Source organism: Heterodontus francisci, unplaced genomic scaffold (genome assembly GCF_036365525.1).
Source record: "Heterodontus francisci isolate sHetFra1 unplaced genomic scaffold, sHetFra1.hap1 HAP1_SCAFFOLD_374, whole genome shotgun sequence".
NCBI classification, from domain to species: Eukaryota; Metazoa; Chordata; class Chondrichthyes; order Heterodontiformes; family Heterodontidae; genus Heterodontus; species Heterodontus francisci.
In genome coordinates, this window is record NW_027140800.1 from 1096798 (window position 1) to 1113997 (window position 17200).

Here is a 17200-nt window from a genome sequence, read left to right on the forward strand (position 1 = left end):
CTGTGGAGAGACCATTCACCTGCTCAGAGTGTGGCAAGAGATTCACTCAGTCATCCTTCCTGCAGATACAACATTGAGTTGACAATGGGCAGAGAGCGTTCAACTGCTCAGAGTGTTGGATGAGATGGACTGTCAGACAATACAGCAGAATATAGATAGATTGGAGAGTTGGGCAGAGAAATGGCAGATGGAGTTCAATCAGTGCAAATGCGAGGTGATGCATTTTGGAAGATCCAATTCAAGAGTGAACGATACAGTAAATGGAAAAGTCCTGGGGAAAATTGATGTCCAGAGAGATTTGGGTGTTCAGGTCCACTGTTCCCTGAAGGTGGCAACGCAGGTAAATAGAGTGGTCAAGAAGGCATACGGCATGCTTTCCTTCATCGGACGGGGCATTGAGTACAAGAGTTGGCAGGTCATGTTACAGTTGTATAGGACTTTGGTTCGGCCACATTTGGAATACTGCGTACAGTTCTGGTCGCCACATTATCAAAAGGATGTGGATGCTTTGGAGAGGGTGCAGAGGAGGTTCACCAGGATGTTGCCTGGTATGGAGGGCGCTAGCTATGAAGAGAGGTTGAGCAGATTAGGATTATTTTCATTAGAAAGACGGAGGTTGAGGGGGGACCTGATTGAGGTGTACAAAATCATGAGAGGTATAGACAGGGTGGATAGCAAGAGGCTTTTTCCCAGAGTGGGGGTTTCAATTACTAGAGGACACGAGTTCAAAGTGAAAGGGGAAAAGTTTAGGGGGGATATGCGTGGAAGGTTCTTTACGCAGAGGGTGGTGGGCACCTGGGACGCATTGCCAGCGGAGGTGGTAGATGCGGGCACGATGGAGTCTTTTAAGATGTATCTAGACAGATACATGAATGGGCAGGAAGAAAAGAGATACAGAACCTTAGAAAATAGGCGACATGTTTAGAGAGAGGATCTGGATCGGCGCAGGCTTGGAGGGCCGAAGGGCCTGTTCCTGTGCTGTAATTATCTTTGTTCTTTGTTCTTTGAGATTCACTCAGTTATCCTGCCTGCTGCTACATCAGTGAGTTCACACTGGGGAGAGACGGTTCATCTGCTCAGAGTGTCGGAAGAGATTCACTCAGTCATTCTACCTTTTGATGCACCAGTGAGTTCACACTGGCGAGAGACCAGTCAGCTGCTCAGAGTGTGGGATGAGATTCACTCAGTCATCCTGTCTGCTGATACACCAGTGTGTTCACACTTGGCAGAGTCCGTTCACCTGTTCACAGGGTGGGATTTGATTCACTCAGTCATCCTACCTGCTGATACACCAGTGAGTTCACACAGGGGAGAGACCGTTCACCTGCTCGGAGTGATGGATGAGATTCACTCAGTCATTCTACCTGCTGATACACCAGTGAGTTCACAATGGGGAGAGACTTTTCACCTGCTCAGAGTGTGGACAGAGATTCACTTAGTCATCCTACCTGCTGATACACCACTGAGTTAACACTGGGGAGAGACCGTTCACCTTTTCAGAGTGTGGAAGGGATTCACTCAGTCATCCTACCTGCTGATACACCAGTGAATTCTCACTCGGGAGAGACCGTTCACCTTCTCAGTTTACGGGAAGATGTTCACTCAGTCATCCTTCCTGCTGATACACCAGTGAGTTCACACTGGGGAGAGACCAGTCACCTGCTCAGTGTATGGTAGGAGATTCACTCAGACATCCTACCTGCTGAAACAACAGTGAGTTCACAATGGGGAGAGACCATTCACCTGCTCAGAGTGTGGGAAGAGATTCACTCAGTCATCCAAACAGCTGATACACTAGTGAGTTCACACTGGGGAGAGACCTTTCTCCAGCTCAGAGTTTGGGAAAGAGATTCACTCTTTCATCCGACCCTCTGATGCACCAGTGAGTTCACACTGGGTTCAGACCGTTCACCTGATCAGTGTGTGGACAGAGATTCACTCAGTCATCCTACCAGCTGATACACCAATGAGTTAACACTGGGGAGAGAACGTTCACCTGTTCAGAGTGTGGGAAGGGCTTCACTCAGTCATCCTACCTGCTGATCCACCAGTGAGTTCACACTGGGGAGAGACCGTTCATCTGCTCAGAGTGTGGGATGAGATTCATTCATTCATCCAACCTGCTAATACACCAGTGAGTTCACACTGGGGAGAGACCATTCACCTGCTCAGCGTGTGGGAAGAGATTCACTCTGTCATCCTACCTGCTGATACACCAGTGAGTTGACACTGGGGAGAGACCGTTCACCTGCTCTGAGTGTGGACAGAGATTCACTCAGTCATCCTACCAGCTGATACACCAGTGAGTTATCACTGGGGAGAGACCGTTCACCTGTTCAGAGTGTGGGAAGGGATTCACTGAGTCATACCACCTGCTGATAAACGAGTGAGTTCACACAGGGGAGAGACCGTTCACCTGCTCAGAGTTTGGGAAGAGATTCACTCAGTCATCCTACCTTCTGATACACCAGTGGTTTCACTCTGGGGAGAGAACTTTCAGATGCTCAGAGTGTGGGATGAGATTCACTCAGTCATCCTGCCTGCTGATACACCAGTGAGCTAACACTTGGGAGAGACCGTTCACCTGTTCAGAGTGTGGGAATGGATTCACTCAGTCATCCTACCTGCTGATACACTGGTCCGTTCACACAGGGGAGAGATCATTCACCTGCTCAGAGTTTGGGATGAGATTCACTCAGTCATCCTACCTGCTGATACACTGGTGCGTTCACACAGGGGAGAGATCTTTCACCTGCTCAGAGTGTGGGAAAGAGATTCACTCTGTCATCCTACCTGCTGATACGCCAGTCAGATGACACTGAGGGGAGACCGTTCACCTGCTCAGAGTGTGGGCAGAGATTCACTCAGTCATCCAACCTGCTGATACACCAGTGAGTTCACACTGGGGAGAGACCGTTCATCTGCTCAGAGTGTCGGAAGGGATTCACTCAGTCTAACCAACCTGCTAATACACCAGTGAGTTCACACTGGGGAGAGACCATTCACCTGCTCAGAGTGTGGGAAGAGATACCCTCAGTCATCCAAACTGCTGATACACCAGTGAGTTCACACTGGGGAGAGACCATTCACCTGCTCAGCGTGTGGGAAGAGATTCACTCTGTCATCCTACCTGCTGATACACCAGTGAGTTGACACTGGGGAGAGACCGTTCACCTGCTCTGAGTGTGGACAGAGATTCACTCAGTCATCCGACCAGCTGATACACCAGTGAGTTATTAGAATTAGAATTAGAATTAGAATATTACAGCGCAGTACAGGCCCTTCGGCCCTCGATGTTGCGCCGATCATCTGACCTACACTATTCCATTTACATTCATATGTCTATCCAATGACCACTTAAATGCCCTTAAAGTTGGCGAGTCTACTACTGTTGCAGGCAGGGCGTTCCACGCCCCTACTACTCTCTGCATAAAGAAACTACCTCTGACATCTGTCCTATATCTTTCACCCCTCAACTTAAAGCTATGTCCCCTCGTGTTTGCCATCCTCATCCGAGGAAAAAGACTCTCACTATCCACCCTATCTAACCCTCTGATTATCTTGTATGTCTCTATTAAGTCACCTCTCCTCCTCCTTCTCTCTAACGAAAACAACCCCAAGTCCCTCAGCCTTTCCTCGTAAGACCTTCCTTCCATACCAGGCAACATCCTAGTAAATCTCCTCTGCACCCTTTCCAAAGCTTCGACATCCTTCCTATAATGCGGTGACCAGAACTGCACGCAACACTCCAGGTGCGGCCTCACCAGAGTTTTGTACAGCTGCATCATGACCCCGTGGCTCTGAAACTCGATCCCCCTACTAATAAAGGCTAACACACCATATGCCTTCTTAACAGCCCTATTAACCTGGGTAGCAACTTTCAGGGATTTATGTACCTGGATACCAAGATCTCTCTGCTCATCTACACTACCAAGAATCTTCCCATTAGCCCAGTACTCTGCATTGCTGTTACTCCTTCCAAAGTGAATCACCTCACACTTCTCCGCATTAAACTCCATTTGCCATCTCTCAGCCCAGCTCTGCAGCCTATCTATGTCCCTCTGTACCCTACAACACCCTTCGACACTATCCACAACTCCACCGACCTTCGTGTCATCCGCAAATTTACTAACCCACCCTTCTACACCCTCATCCAGGTCGTTTATAAAAATGACAAACAGCAGTGGCCCCAAAACAGAACCTTGCGGTACACCACTAGTAACTAAACTCCAGGATGAACATTTGCCATCAACCACCACCCTCTGTCTTCTTTCAGCTAGCCAATTTCTGATCCAAAGCTCTAAATCATCTTCAACCCCATACTTGCGTATTTTCTGCAATAGCCTACCGTGGGGAACCTTATCAAACGCCTTACTGAAATCCATATACACCACATCCACGGCTTTACCCTCATCCACCTGTTTGGTCACCTTCTCGAAAAACTCAATAAGGTTTGTGAGGCACGACCTACCTTTCACAAAACCGTGCTGACTATCGCAAATGAACTTATTCTTTTCAAGATGATTATAAATCCTGTCTCTTATAACCTTTTCCAACATTTTACCCACAACCGAAGTAAGGCTCACAGGTCTATAATTACCAGGGCTGTCTCTACTCCCCTTCTTGAACAAGGGGACAACATTTGCTATCCTCCAGTCCTCCGGCACTACTCCTGTCGACAATGACGACTTAAAGATCAACAACAACGGCTCTGCAATCTCCTCCCTGGCTTCCCAGAGAATCCTAGGATAAATCCCATCTGGCCCAGGGGACTTATCTATTTTCACTCTTTCCAAAATTGCTAACACCTCCTCCTTGTGAATCTCAATCCCATCTAGCCTAGTAGGCTGTATCTCAGTAATCTCCTCGGCAACATTTTCTTTCTCTACTGTAAATACTGACGAAAAATATTCATTTAACGCTTCCCCTATCTCCTCTGATTCCGCACACAACTTCCCACTACTATCCTTGATTGGCCCTGTTCTAACTCTTATCATTCGTTTATTCCTGATATACCTATAGAAAGCCTTAGGGTTTTCTTTGATCCTATCCGCCAATGACTTCTCGTGTCCTCTCCTTGCTCTTCTTAGCCCTCCCTTTAGATCCTTCCTGGCTAGCTTGTAACTCTCAAGCGCCCTAACTGAGCCTTCACGCCTCATCCTAACATAAGCCGCCCTCTTCCTCTTGACAAGCGCTTCAACTTCTTGAGTAAACCACGGCTCCCTCGCTCGACAACTTCCTCCCTGCCTGACAGGTACATACTTATCAAGGACACGCATTAGCTGCTCCTTGAATAAGCTCCACATTTCGTTTGTGCCCATCCCCTGCAGTTTCCTTCCCCATCCTACACATCCTAAATCTTGCCTAATCGCGTCATAATTTCCTTTCCCCCAGCTATAATTCTTGCCCTGCGGTATATACCTGTCCCTGCCCATCGCTAAGGTAAACCTAACCGAATTGTGATCACTATCGCCAAAGTGCTCACCTACATCTAAATCGAACACCTGGCCGGGTTCATTACCCAGTACCAAATCCAATGTGGCATCGCCCCTGGTTGGCCTGTCCACATACTGTGTCAGAAAACCCTCCTGCACACACTGGACAAAAACAGACACAGCTAAAGTACTCGAACTATAGTATTTCCAGTCAATATTTGGAAAGTTAAAGTCCCCCATAACCACTACCCTGTTACTCTCGCTCCTGTCGAGAATCATCTTCGCTATCCTTTCCTCTACATCTCTGGAACTATTCGGAGGTCTATAGAAAACTCCCAACAGGGTGACCTCACCTCTCCTGTTTCTAACCTCGGCCCATACTACCTCAGTAGACGAGTCCTCAAACGTCCTTTCTGCCGCTGTAATACTTTCCTTGATTAACAATGCCACCCCCCGCCCTCTTTTACCCTCTTCTCTGTTCTTTCTGAAACATCTAAATCCCGGAACCTGCAACATCCATTCCTGCCCCTGCTCTACCCATGTCTCCGAAATGGCCACAACATCAGGACCCCAGGTACCAACCCATGCTGCAAGCTCACCCACCTTATTCCGGATGCTCCTCCCGTTGAAGTAGACACACTTTAAACCAAGTTCTTGCTTACCAGTGCCCTCTTGCGTCCCTGTAACCTTATCCCCTACCTCACTACTCTCAACAGCCTGTACACTGGAACTACAATTTAGGTTCCCATTCCCCTGCTGATTTAGTTTAAACCCCCCCGAAGAGCACTAACAAATCTCGCCCCCAGGATATTGGTAACCCTCTGGTTCAGGTGAAGACCGTCCTGTTTGTAGAGGTCCCACCTACCCCAGAAAGAGCCCCAATTATCCAGGAAACCAAAACCCTCCCTCCTTCACCATCCCTGCAACTGGGAGAGACCGTTCACCTGTTCAGATTGTGGGAAGTGATTCACTCAGTCATCCTACCTGTAGATACACCATTGAGTTGACACTGGGGAGAGACCGTTCACTTGCGCACAGTGTGAGAAGGGATTCACTCAGTCATCCGACCTGCTGATACACCAGTGAGTTCACACTGGGGAGAGACCATTCCCCTGCTAAGAGATTGGGAAAGGATTTACTCAGTCATCCTACTTGCTGATACACCAGTGAGTTCAACCTGGGCAGAAACCATTCACCTGCTCAGTGTCTGGTAGGAGATTCACTCAGTCATCATTCCTGCTGAAACAACAGCGAGTTCACAATGGGGAGGGACCATTCACCTGCTCGGAGTGTGGGAAGAGATTCACTCAGTCGTCCTACCTGCTGATACACCAGTGGGTTCACACTGGGGAGAGACCGGTCACCTGCTCAGTGTGAGGGAAGAGGTCCCTCAGTCATCCTACCTGCTGATACACCAGTGGGTTCACACTGGGGAGAGACCGATCACCTTCTCATAGTGTGGGAAGAGATTCACTCAGTCATCCTACCTGCTGATACACCAGTGAGTTCACACTGGGGAGAGACCGTTCACCTGCTCAGTGTGAGGGAAGAGGTCCCTCAGTCATCCAAACTTCTGATATGCCAGTGAGTTCACACTGGGGAGAGACCTTTCTCCTGCTCAGAGTGTGGGAAAGAGATTCACTCTGTCATCCGACCTGCTGATGCACCAGTGAGTTAACACTGGGATAGACCGTTCACCTGATCAGTGTGTGGACAGAGATTCATTCAGTCATCCTACCAGCTGATACACCAGTGAGTTGTCACTGGTGAGAGACCGTTCACCTGTTCAGTGTGTGGGAAGGGATTCACTCAGTCATCCGACCTGCTGATACACCAATGAGTTCACACTGGGGAGAGTCCTTTCACCTGCTCAGAGTGTGGGATGAGATTCACTCAGTCATCCAACCTGCTAATACACCAGTGATTTCACACTGGGGAGTGACCATTCACCTGCTCAGAGTGTGGGAAGAGATTCACTCCGTCATCCTACCTGCTGATACAACAGTGAGTTGAGACTGGGGAGAGACCATTCACCTGCTTAGGGTGTGGGAAGAGATTCCCTCAGTCATCCAAACTGCTGATACACCAGTGAGTTCACACTGGGGAGAGACGGTACACCTGCTCAGATTGTGGGAAAGAGATTCACTCTGTCATCCTACCTGTAGATACACCATTGAGTTGACACTGGGGAGAGACCGTTCACCTGCTCTGCGTGTGGACAGAGATTCACTCAGTCATCCTAGCAGCTGATACAGCAGTGAGTTATCACTGGGGAGAGACAGTTCACCTGTTCAGAGTGTGGGAAGTGATTCACTCAGTCATCCTCCCTGTAGATACACCATTGAGTTGACACTGGGGAGAGACAGTTCACCTGCGCTCCGTGTGGGAAGGGATTCACTCAGTCATCCGACCTGCTGATACACCAGTGAGTTCACACTGGGGAGAGACCATTCCCCTGCTCAGAGATTGGGAAAGGATTTACTCAGTCATCCTACTTGCTGGTACAACAGTGAGTTCACACTGGGCAGAGACCATTCACCTGCTCAGTGTCTGGTAGGAGATTCACGCAGTCATCATTCCACTGAAACAACAGTGAGTTCACAATGGGGAGGGACCATTCACCTGCTCAGAGTGTGGGAAGTGATTCACTCAGTCATCCTACCTGCTGATACACCAGTGAGTTCACACTGGGGAGAGACCGTTCACCTGCTCAGTGTGCGGGAAGAGGTTCACTCAGTCATCCTACCTGCTGATACACCAATGAGTTCACACTGGGGAGAGACCGTTCACCGGCTCAGTGTGCGGGAAGAGGTTCACTCAGTCATCCAAACTTCTGATACGCCAGTGAGTTCACACTGGGGAGAGACCTTTCTCCTGCTCAGAGTGTGGGAAAGAGATTCACTCAGTCATCCAACCTGGTAAGACACCAGTGATTTCACACTGGGGAGAGACCATTCACCTGCTCAGAGTGTGGGAAGAGATTCACTCCGTCATCCTACCTGCTGATACAACAGTGAGCTGAGACTGGGGAGAGACCGTTCACCTGCTCATAGTGTGGGAAGAGATTCACTCAGTCATCCTACCAGCTGATACAGCAGTGAGTTCACACTGGGGAGAGACCGTTCACCTGCTCATAGTGTGGGAAGAGATTCCCTCAGTCATCCAAACTGCTGATACACCAGCGAGTTCATAATGTGGAGAGAACTTTCACCTGCTCATAGTGTGGGAAGAGATTCACTCAGTCATCCTGCCTGCTGATACACCAGTGAGTTCACACTGGGGAGAGACCGTTCACCTGCTCATAGTGTGGGAAGAGATTCACTCAGTCATCCTACCAGCTGATACAGCAGTGAGTTCACACTGGGGAGAGACCGTTCACCTGCTCAGTGTGCGGGAAGAGGTTCACTCAGTCATCCTTACTGCTGATACACCAGTGAGTTCACACTGGGGAGAGACCATTCACCTGCTTAGTGTCTGCTAGGAGATTCACTCAGTCAACATACCTGCTGAAACAACAGTGAGTTCACAATGGGGATGAGACCATTCACCTGCTCAGAGTGTGGGAAGAGATTCACTCAGTCATCCTACCTGCTGATACAACAGTGATTTGACAATGAGGAGAGACCGTTCACCTGCTCAGAGTGTTTGAAGTGATTCACTCAGTCATCCAACCTGCTGATACACCAGTGAGTTCACACTGGGGAGAGACCGTTCAACTCTTCAGAGTGTCGGAAGAGATTCACTTAGTCATTCTACTTTCTGATATACCAGTGAGTTCACACTGGGGAGAGACCATTCACCTGCTCAGAGTGTTGGATGAGATTCACACAGTGATCCTGCCTGCTGATGCACCAGTGAGTTCACACTGTGCAGTGAGCATTCACCTGCTCAGAGTCTGGTAGGAGATTCAGTCAGTCATCCGACCTGCTGATGCACCAGTGAGTTAACAATGGGGATAGACCGTTCACCTGATCAGTGTCTGCTAGGAGATTCACTCAGTCAACATACCTGCTGAAACAACAGTGAGTTCACAATGGGGATGAGACCATTCACCTGCTCAGAGTGTGGGAAGAGATTCACTCAGTCATCCTACCTGCTGATACAACAGTGAGTTGACAATGAGGAGAGACCGTTCACCTGCTCAGAGTGTTTGAAGTGATTCACTCAGTCATCCAACCTGCTGATACACCAGTGAGTTCACACTGGGGAGAGACCGTTCAACTCCTCAGAGTGTCGGAAGAGATTCACTTAGTCATTCTACTTTCTGATATTCCAGTGAGTTCACACTGGGGAGAGACCATTCACCAGCTCAGAGTGTTGGATGAGATTCACACAGTGATCCTGCCTGCTGATGCACCAGTGAGTTCACACTGTGCAGTGAGCATTCACCTGCTCAGAGTCTGGTAGGAGATTCAGTCAGTCATCCGACCTGCTGATGCACCAGTGAGATAACACTGGGGATAGACCGTTCACCTGATCAGTGTGTGGACAGAGATTCACTTAGTTATCCTCCCAGTTGATACACCAATGAGTTATCACTGGGGAGTGTCCGTTCACCTGTTCAGAGTGTGGGAAGGGATTCACTCAGTCATCCTACCTGCTGATACACCAGGGAGTTCATACTGGGGAGAGACCGTTCACCTGCTCAGAGTGTGGGATGAGATTCACTCAGTCATCCTACCTGCCAATACACCAGTGAGTTCACACTGGGGGGAGACCACTCACCTGCTCAGAGTGTGGGAAGAGATTCCCTCAGTCATCCAAACTGCTGGTACACCAGTGAGTTCACACTGGGGAGAGACCTTTCACCTGCTCAGATGATGGGAAAGAGATTCACTCTGTCATCCTACCTGCTGATACACCACTGAGTTCACACTGGAGAGAGACCATTCCCCTGCTCAGAGAGTGGGAAAGGATTTACTCAGTCTTCCTACCTGCTGATGCAACAGTGAATTCACACTGGGGAGAGACAATTCACCTGCTCAGAGTGTGGGAAGTGATTCACTCAGTCATCCTGCCTGCTGAGACACAAGTGAGTTCACCATGGGGAGAGACCGTTCACCTGCTCAGTGTGTGGGATGAGATTCAATCAGTCATCCTACCTGCTCATATATCAGTGAGTTGACAATGGGGAGAGACCGTTCACCTACTCAGAGTGTGGGAAGTGATTCACTCAGTCATCCAACCTGCTGATATACCAGTGCGTTCACATTGGGGAGAGACCGTTCACCTGCTCAGAGTGTCGGAAGAGATTCATTCAGTCATCTTACCTTCTGATACACCAGTGAGTTCACGCTGGGGAGAGAGTATTCAGCTGCTCAGAGTGTGGGATGAGATTCACTCAGTCATCCGACCTGCTGTTACAACTGTGAGTTGAGACTGGGGAGTGACCATTCAACTGTTCAGAGTGTGGGAAGACATTCCCTCAGTCATCCAAACCACTGATGCACCAGTGAATTCACACTGGGGAGAGACCGTTCACCTGCTCAGAGAGTGGGAAAGACATTCAAACTGTCATCCTACCTGCTGATACACCAGTGAGTTGACACTGGGGAGAGACCGTTCACCTGCTCTGAGTGTGGGAAGAGATTCACTTAGTCATCCTTCCAGCTGATACACCAGTGAGTTATCACTGGGTAGAGACCGTTCCCCTGTTCAGAGTGTGGTAAGGGATTCACTCAGTCATCCTACCTGCTGATACACCAGTGAGTTCACACTGGGGAGAGACCATTCAATTGCTCAGAGTGTGGCAAGAGATTCACTCAGTCATCCTACCTGCTGATACAACAGTGAGTTGAGACTGGGGCGAGACCATTCAACTGCTCAGAGTGTGGGAAGAGATTCCCTAAGTCATCCAAACTGCTGATACAACAGTGAGTTCACACTGGGGAGAGACCGTTCACCTGCTCAGAGTGCCGGAAGAGATTCACTCAGTCATTCTAACTTCTGATACACCAGTGAGTTCACACTGGGGAGAGACCATTCATCTGCTCAGAGTGTCGGAAGAGATTCACTCAGTCATTCTACCTTCTGATACACCAGTAAGTTCACACTGGGGAGAGACCAGTCAGCAGCTTAGATTGTGGGATGAGATTCACTCAGTCATCCTGCCTGCTGATACACCAGTGAGTTCAAACTTGGCAGAGACGGTTCACCTGTTCAGAGTGTGGGAATTGATTCACTCAGTCATCCTACCTGCTGATACACCAGTGAGTTCACACAGGGGAGAGACCGTTCACCTTCTCAGAGTGATGGATGAGATTCAGTCAGTCATTCTACCTGCTGATACACCAGTGGGTTCACACTGGGAGAGACCTTTCACCTGCTCAGAGAGTGGGAAAGAGATTCACACTGTCATCCTACCTGCTGATGCACCAGTGAGTTGACACTGGGGAGAGACCGTTCACCTGCTCTGAGTGTGGACAGAGATTCACTTCGTCATCCTACCTGCTGATACACCAGTGAGTATTCACTGGGGAGAGGCCGTTCACCTTTTCAGAGTGTGGAAGGGATTCACTCAGTCATGCTACCTGCTGATACACCAGTGAGTTCACACTGGGGAGAGACCGTTCACCTTCTCAGTGTACGGGAAGAGGTTCACTCAGTCATCAGACCTGCTGATACACCAGTGAGTTCACACTGGGGAGAGACCATTCCCCTTTCAGAGTGCGGGAAAGGATTTACTCAGTCATCCTACCTGCTGATACACCAGTGTGTTATCACTGGGGAGAGACCATTCACTTGCTCAGAGTATGGTAGGAGATTCAATCAGACATCCTACCTGCTGAAACAACAGTGAGTTCACAATGGGGAGAGACCATTCACCTGCTCCGAGTGTGGGAAGTGATTCACTCAGTCATCCAAACTGTTGATACACCAGTGAGTTCACACTGGGGAGAGTCCGTTCACCTGCTCAGATTGTCGGAAGAGATTCACTCAGTCATTCTACCTTCTGATACATCTGTGAGTTAACACTGGGGAGAGACTGTTCACCTGCTCTGTGTGTGGACGGAGATTCACTTAGTCATCCTTCCAGCTGATACACCAGTGAGTTCACACTGGGGAGAGACCCTTCACCTGTTCAGATTGTGGGAAGGGATTCACTCAGTCATCCTGCCTGCTGATACACCAGTGAGTTCACACTGGGGAAAGACCGTTCACCTGCTCAGAGTGTGGGAAGTGTTTCACTCAGTAATCCAACCTGCCGATATACCAGTAAGTTCACACTGGGGAGAGACCGTTCACATTCTCAGTGTACGGGAAGAGGTTCAATCAGTCATCCTACCTGCTGATACACCAGTGAGTTCTCATTGGGGAGAGACCATTCACCTGCTCAGGGTATGGTAGGAGATTCACTCAGATATCCTACCTGCTGAAACAACAATGAGTTCACAATGGGGAGAGATCATTCACCTGCTCAGAGTGTGGGATGAGATTCACTCAGTCATCCTGCCTGCTGATACACCAGTGAGTTCACACTTGGCAGAGACCGTTCACCTGTTCAGAGTGTGGGAAGGGATTCTCTCAGTCATCCTACCTGCTGATACACCAGTGAGTTAACACAGGGGAGAGACCGTTAACCTGCTCAGAGTGTGGGATGAGATTCACTCAGTCATCCTGCCTGCTGATACACCAGTGAGTTCACACTTGGCAGAGACCGTTCACCTGTTCAGAGTGTGGGAAGGGATTCTCTCAGTCATCCTACCTGCTGATACACCAGTGAGTTCACACTGGGGAGAGATCATTCACCTGCTCAGTGTCTGGTAGGAGATTCACTCAGTCATCATACCTGCTGAAACAACAGTGCGTTCACAATGGGGAGAGACGATTCACCTGCACAAAGTGTGGGAAGAGATTCACTCAGTCATCCTACCTGCTGATACAACAGTGAGTTGAGACAGTGGAGAGACCATTCAACTGCTCAGTGTGCGGGAAGAGGTTCACTCAGTCATCCTAACTGCTGATACACCAGTTCGTTCACACTGGGGAGGGAACATTCCCCTGCTGAGAGTGTGGTAAAGGATTTAATCAGTCATCCTACCTGCTGATACACCAGTGAGTTCACACTGGGGAGAGACCATTCAACTGCTCAGTGTCTGGTAGGAGATTCACTCAGTCATCCTACCTGCTGAAACAACAGTGAGTTGACAATGGGGAGAGACCGTTCACCTGCTCAGAGTGTCCGAAGAGATTCACTCAGTCATTTTTCCTTCTGATACACCAGTGAGTTCACACTGGGGAGAGACCATTCACCTGCTCAGAGTCTGGTCGGAGATTCAGTCAGTCATCCTTCCTGCTAAAACAACAGTGAGTTCACAATGCGGAGAGACCATTCACCTGCTCAGAGTGTGGGAAGTGATTCACTCAGTCATCATACCTTCTGATACACCAGTGAGTTCACCCTGGGGAGAGACCATTCAGCTGCTCAGAGTGTGGGATGAGATTCACTCAGTCATCCAACCTGCTTATATAATAGTGAGTTCACATTGTGGAGCGACCGTTCACCTCCTCAGATTGTCGAAAGAGATTCACTCAGTCATCCGACCTTCTGATACACCAGTGAGTTCACCCTGGGGAGAGACCATTCAGCTGCTCAGAGTGTGGGATGAGATTCACTCAGTCATCCTGCTGCTGACACACCAGTGAGTTCACACTTGGCAGAGACCGTTCACCTGTACAGAGTGTGGGAAGGGATTCACTCAGTCATCCTACCTGATGATACACCAGTGAGTTCACACTGGGGATGAGACCGTTCACCTGCTCAGAGTGTGGGATGAGATTCACACAGTCTTCCTACCTGCTGATGCACCAGTATGTTGACACAGCGGAGAGACCGTTCACCTGCTCTGAGTGTGGACAGAGATTCACTTAGTCATCCTACCTTCTGATACACCACTGAGTTCACACTGGGGAGAGATCATTCTCCTGTTCAGAGTTTGGGATGAGATTCAGTCAGTCATCCTGCCTGCTGATACACCAGTGAGTTCACACTGGGGAGAGACCGTTCACCTGCTCAGAGTGTGGGAAAGAGATTCACTCTGTCATCCTACCTGCTGATACACCAGTGAGTTGACATTGGGGAGACACCGTTCACCTGCTCAGAGTGTGGGACCTAGATTTACTCTGTCATCCTATCTGCTGATACACCAGAGAATTAACACTGGGGAGAGACCGTTCACCTGCTCTGAGTGTGGACAGAGATTCACTCAGTCATCCTACCAGCTGATATACCAGTGAGTTCACACTGGGGAGAGAACGTTCACCTGTTCAGATTGTGGCAAGGGATTCACTCAGTCATACTACCTGCTGATACACCAGTGAGTTCACACTGGGGAGTGACCGTTTACCTGCTCAGAGTGTCGGAAGAGATTCTGTCAGTCATCTTACCTTCTGATACACCAGTGAGTTCACACTGGGGAGAGACCATTCACCTGCTCAGAGTGTGGGAAAGAGATTCACTCTGTCATCCTACCTGCTGATACTCCAGTGAGTTCACACTGGGGAGAGACCGTTCACCTGCTCAGAGTGTGGGAAAGAGATTCACTCTGTCATCCTTCCAGGTGATACACCAATGAGTTATCATTGGGGAGAGACCGTTCACCTGCTCATTGTGCGGGAAGTGGTTCACTCAGTCATCCTACCTGCTGATACAACAGTGAGTTGAGACTGGGGCGAGACCATTCATCTGCTCAGAGTGTGGTAGGAGATTCACTCAGGCATCATACCTGCTGATACACCAGTGAGTTGACATTGGGGAGAGACCGTTCACCTGCTCAGAGTGTGGGAAAGATATTCACTCAGTCATCCAAACTGCTGATACACCAGTGAGTTCACACTGGGGAGAGACCATTCCCCTGCTCAGACTGTGGGAAAGGATTTACTCAGTCATCCTACATGATGATACACCTGTGAGTTCACACTGGGGAGAGACAATTCACCTTCTCAGTGTCTTGTAGGAGATTCTCTCGGGCATCATACCTGCTGAAACAACAGTGAGTTCTCAATGGGGAGAGACCACTCACCTGCGCACAGTGTGGGAAGAGATTCACTCAGTCATCCTACCTGCTGATAAAACAGTGAGTTGACAATGGGGGCGAGACCGTTCTCCTGCTCAGAGTGTGGGAAGAGATTCCCTCAGTCATTCAAACTGCTGATACACCAGTGAGTTTACACTGGGGAGAGACCTTTCAGCTGCTCAGAGTTTGGACAGAGATTCCCTCAGTCATCCGACCAGCTGATACACCAGTGAGTTCACACTGGGGAGAGACCGTTCACCTGTTCAGATTGTGGGAAGGGATTCACTCAGTCATCCTGCCTGCTGATACACAAGTGAGTTCACACTGGGCAGAGACCATTCACCTGCTCAGAGTCTGGTAGGAGATTCACTCAGGCATACTACCTGCTGATACAACAGTGAGTTGGCAATGGGGAGAGACCGTTCACCTGCTCAGAGTGTGGGATGTAATTCAAACAGTCATCCAACCTGCTGATATACCAGTGAGTTCACACTGGGGAGAGACCGTTCACCTGCTCAGAGTGTCGGAAGAGAATCACTCAGTCATACTACCTTCGGATACACCAGTGAGTTCACACTGGGGAGAGACAGTTCACCTGTTCAGAGTGTGGGAAAGGGATTCACTCAGTCATCCTACCTGCTGATACACCAGTGAGTTCACACAGGGGAGAGACCGTTCCCCTGCTCTGAGTGTGGGATGAGATTCACTCAGTCATCCTACCTGCTGCTACACCAGTGAGTTCACACTGGGGAGAGTCCATTCAGCTGCTCAGAGTGTGGGAAGTGATTCACTCAGTCATCCAACCTGCTTATATAATAGTGAGTTCACACTGTGGAGAGACCGTTCACCTCCTCAGAGTGTAGGAAGAGATTCACTCAGTCATCATACCTTCTGATACACAAGTGAGTTCACCCTGGGGAGAGACCATTCAGCTGCTCGGAGTGTGGGATGAGATTCAGTCAGTCATCCTGCCTGCTGATACACCAGTGAGTTCACACTTGACAGAGACCGTTCACCTGTGCAGAGTGTGGGAAGGGATTAACTCAGTCATCCTACCTGCTGATACACCAGTGAGTTCACACTGGGGAGAGACCGTTCACCTGCTCAGAGTGTGGGATGCTATTCACTCAGTCATCCTACATGCTGATACACCAGTGAGTTCACACTGGGGAGAGACCTTTCACCTGCTCAGAGTGTGGGAAAGAGATTCACTCTGTCATCCGACCTGCTGATGCACCAGTATGTTGACACTGCGGAGATACCGTTCACCTGCTCTGAGTGTGGACAGAGATTCACTTCGTCATCCTACCAGCTGAGACACCAGTGATTTATCACTGGGGAGAGACCGTTCACCTTTTCAGAGTGTGGAAGGGATTCACTCAGTCATTATACCTGCTGATACTCAAGTGAGTTCACACTGGTCAGAGACCGTTCACCTTCTCAGTGTACGGGAAGAGGTTCACTCAGTCATCTTACCTGCTGATAAACCAGTGAGTTCACACTGGGTAGAGACCATTCACATCATCAGAGTGTCGGAAGTGATTCACCCAGTCATCCTACCTTCTGATACACCAGTGAGTTTACACTGGGGAGAGACCGTTCACCTGCTCAGAGTGTGGGATGAGATTCACTCAGTCATCCTACCTGCTGAAACAACAGTGAGTTCACTCTGGGAAGAGACTATTCACCTGCTCGGAGTGCAGGAATAGATTCACTCAGTCATCCTACCTGCCGATACAAAAGTGAGTT

General features: G+C 49.3%; 2 pseudogenes; both read left to right on the forward strand.

The window, feature by feature from the left end:
• The first annotated feature begins 1172 nt into the window (after positions 1–1172).
• LOC137361179 (zinc finger protein 35-like) lies at positions 1173–13326 on the forward strand (annotated as a pseudogene).
• An 852-nt stretch (positions 13327–14178) lies between these two features.
• LOC137361180 (zinc finger protein 3-like) lies at positions 14179–16778 on the forward strand (annotated as a pseudogene).
• The last annotated feature ends 422 nt before the right edge of the window (positions 16779–17200 follow it).